This window comes from Urocitellus parryii, unplaced genomic scaffold (genome assembly GCF_045843805.1).
Source record: "Urocitellus parryii isolate mUroPar1 unplaced genomic scaffold, mUroPar1.hap1 Scaffold_488, whole genome shotgun sequence".
Lineage (NCBI taxonomy): Eukaryota > Metazoa > Chordata > Mammalia > Rodentia > Sciuridae > Urocitellus > Urocitellus parryii.
Genome location: NW_027554053.1, coordinates 61199 through 64532, shown reverse-complemented (window position 1 = coordinate 64532; position 3334 = coordinate 61199). Strand labels below are relative to the sequence as shown.

General features: G+C 37.6%; 1 pseudogene; it reads right to left on the bottom strand.

Moving 5' to 3' along the window:
• Positions 1–1477: 1477 nt before the first annotated feature.
• On the bottom strand, positions 1478–2657 carry LOC144252611 (protein-L-isoaspartate O-methyltransferase domain-containing protein 1 pseudogene; annotated as a pseudogene).
• Positions 2658–3334: the final 677 nt, after the last annotated feature.

The window sequence follows — 3334 nt, the reverse complement described above, 5'->3', positions numbered from 1 at the left end:
GCCCACTCCAAACAAGTGTTTTAGATATGTGGAATTACTAGAGCTGAGATTTTTGAAACAATATTTGAATCTTAGTAAACAGATAACAGTCTTTCACTGTACAATGATTTGAGTTTCCATAAGAAAATCTGAGCAACTGTTTTAATATGATGCTGGTGGTAATAAATGGTAATTTCAAATTTTTCCCATTAAAAAATACATGATCCATGTTAACACTACGTAGTAAATATATTACATTGTACATTTTAACAAGGAATGAGTGTTTCCTAGCCTTAAGAGGAAAAAAAATCCTAATAACGGCATTACCTGTTTTGTCACTAATACACTATGTAGCTTAAGTATGCAACATTAAGCAAAAATGAATATATAATTTTACCAAAGAAACAGAAAAATATGGGAACAAGTTGACTGCACATGGTGTAGGTCCCAAAGATTACACTATGATTCTGAACCAGATTTTTAATACAAATGTGTCTACATACAAGTTCTGTGAATATTTCTTACACTAGAAAGATCCAAAGCAAATGTAGGCAAGTTTATCCCTATCTTGTAAAGTTAAATATACAGATAGGCTAGAAGTCCCATTTGCTAAAGTGCATCAGCTGGCCATATCTGCTCTGGCCCTGCTTTTTGGAGCTGAGAAAGTGGTGATCACTCATGCTTATTTATTCACTCTTTTCTCTATGCTATTATAGTCAGAGAGGATGATAGATTTTTTTAAAAAAACCAAATACTTTGTACAGTGAACTAGAGAAAAACAATCCTAAATATACTACCTTTGAAAATTCTGAGTTAAGATAACCTCATTATTTTTAAATACTGAAAATGTAAAGGGTCCATACAAATTGAGTTGTATTAAGTATATACTTTCTACTTTAATATTCACTTGCTGTGCTCTTAAAATCTCTATAAGAGAAGCAGGTATTTTCCCCAAGTCTTTTGGCAATAAATTCAAAAGTAAAAGCTGCAGGGCTGTAAAATTTCATGAAATGTGTGGGTTTTTTAAAGCTAAATTGCTCAATATCTTGTATTATTATTGCACTCATATATTGCCAGGAACATATCTACAGCAACTCAGCAACAGTGATTGCAACAAAAGTAAGGTAAATAGGTCTACAAAGCATTTGATTTCCTTATTAGATAAGAAAGTTTTCATAGAGGAAATGCAAACAACTGCAATTCAAATCAGATTATATATGCTTAACAATTACTTATATAAAATTAAATCTAACCCTCACCTCTACAAATCTGTAGGGAATCAGAAAAGGACTTATATTACACAAAGTCTTGACTATTGCTGCATTCCTCTTTGAAATCACTGAGTTAAAACAGCATTTTCCCAAGATTTAAAGAAAAATAGATTTTATAAAAGAGTTTCTTTTTCATCACTGAATACATCATCTTTGTTACTAAGAGAAACAAGTTATATTTTTTCCCACTATGATTCACTCTGATGAAACAAATAATTCTCTTTCTTTTAACTCCTAATAAACACTACCTTTTCAAGACTAAAGGAATCATCAGTAGGCATTCTTTTTGATATAAGTTTTTTGTCTCTAAAATATGTCAAGTAAGCTTTCAAAGACTCAGGGAGGGGCAGCTTCATGATTTTTTCCCTCAGTAAATTCTGTGGTGGCTCCTCTGGCTTCATGGCTTCATTATGATCTTTCTCATCCTCCTCTTTGTTATCTTCTTCCATTTTTTCATCCTCCTCACTGTCTAAAGGCTGAGGAATGAGCTGATTACCCACAAACACACAAGTGTTGATTCTCTGTTTAACTTGCTTTCTTTTCCTCTTAGGTGGAGCCCTTTGAGGAATCCCCTTGGCCTGCATCTCATCATTTATGAAATTTCTAAGTGTGCGCCGAATGTAAAGAGGAGCCAAGTCCTCTAGATTCCTGACAGCACAGGGAGGGAGTCCCACAGAGTCTGGTTCGCCATTATCATTCTTACTCGGTTGTACAAGTGGAGCAAATGAAACAGCAAGAATATTTTTACTTTCCCAAGTATTTTGTCCAGTTCGCATAATCTGTGTTAACTGATCCTCTATAGGCATAACTAGCATGCCTCCAACTTTTAGTGATATTTTCATGTAATTTTCACGGTCTTTCTGAACTCCAGCTCCACAATAAATCGATCATCCTGATGACTGTCAGATGCTATCTGGAGGCAATTACCAACCACAAATGCAGGTTCACAGAACTCAGATTTATCAAAGCTATCACTATTTTTGATGAAGCTCTCCAGGTTTTCCTTGGCATATTCCACCACATCTGAATGAAGCTCAATCCCATGATTTATTCCAAAAGGACCTAAAATTAAGCCCACCATTGTACTTAAATATCCGGTTCCACTTCCCAGGTTAAGAAAAGATAATCCTGGTTGAAGTTTCAATGCTTCCATAACTTCAGAATAAATGCAAGGTGCTGACAAGTGTATGTTTCCATGCTTCCAGGCTAAGTCTTTGTCAGCATTGTCTCTGTAGCCTTCCAAATAGTAATCTCCACGATCAATTGCTCTGAAGGCTATACTGAGCTTCTTTAAGGTTATCAATTAAGTCATCATTATCTTCCCCAGCACTCACAGCTCCTCCCATGATAATATTCAAATCAAATCATAAATTTAAAAATGTAATAAGATCAGTAGAAATGGTTTCCAATAATGTAGTATGGTTTGTTTTCTTTTTAATACTGCACTTGATTTCCAAAAATAAACTGATCCTGTGGCGCAGGAGCCAGGCACTAGGACTCTGCAAGCTCCCAGTCCGCCGGCCGCCACCACCACCACCAGCCACCACCACCGCCTGGGGGGGGGGCGGGGCTCGGACCTGCACCAGGGCATCCAGACTGTCCCAGCCTCCAGTACCCCCAGAGAGTTGGGCATGCGGAAAGCTCTCAGGTGGCTTCATTTTGACACAATCATGCACGTGAAATGCCAGATTCATGGGACCCAAATAGAACTCCAGGAGCTGAATACAATGCAATCCCACAAGAGTCTTTATTGCAAGCTCCAGCCTGGAATCACACACTTCCCGACACAACAGTCGCATGGAGTGAGCCCCCGTCCTTTGTTCAGTGAGATTTTACAGCATTTGGGGGGTATTCTATGTATCACAACATCACACAGCAAATCATTCCATACCATGGGAAACTCAAACAACAACTCTTAACATTGATTAGCACATTCACTGGCGGGAACAAGTTGGGTAGGGTTGATTGGTTAGTACAACAGGGGGATTCCTTTGAACTGATTGGTTTAAGCCACAATAGTGGATGTGCTAAACTACATGGTTTCCCAACATGTTATCAACCCCCATAAACCATTGGGGGTCACC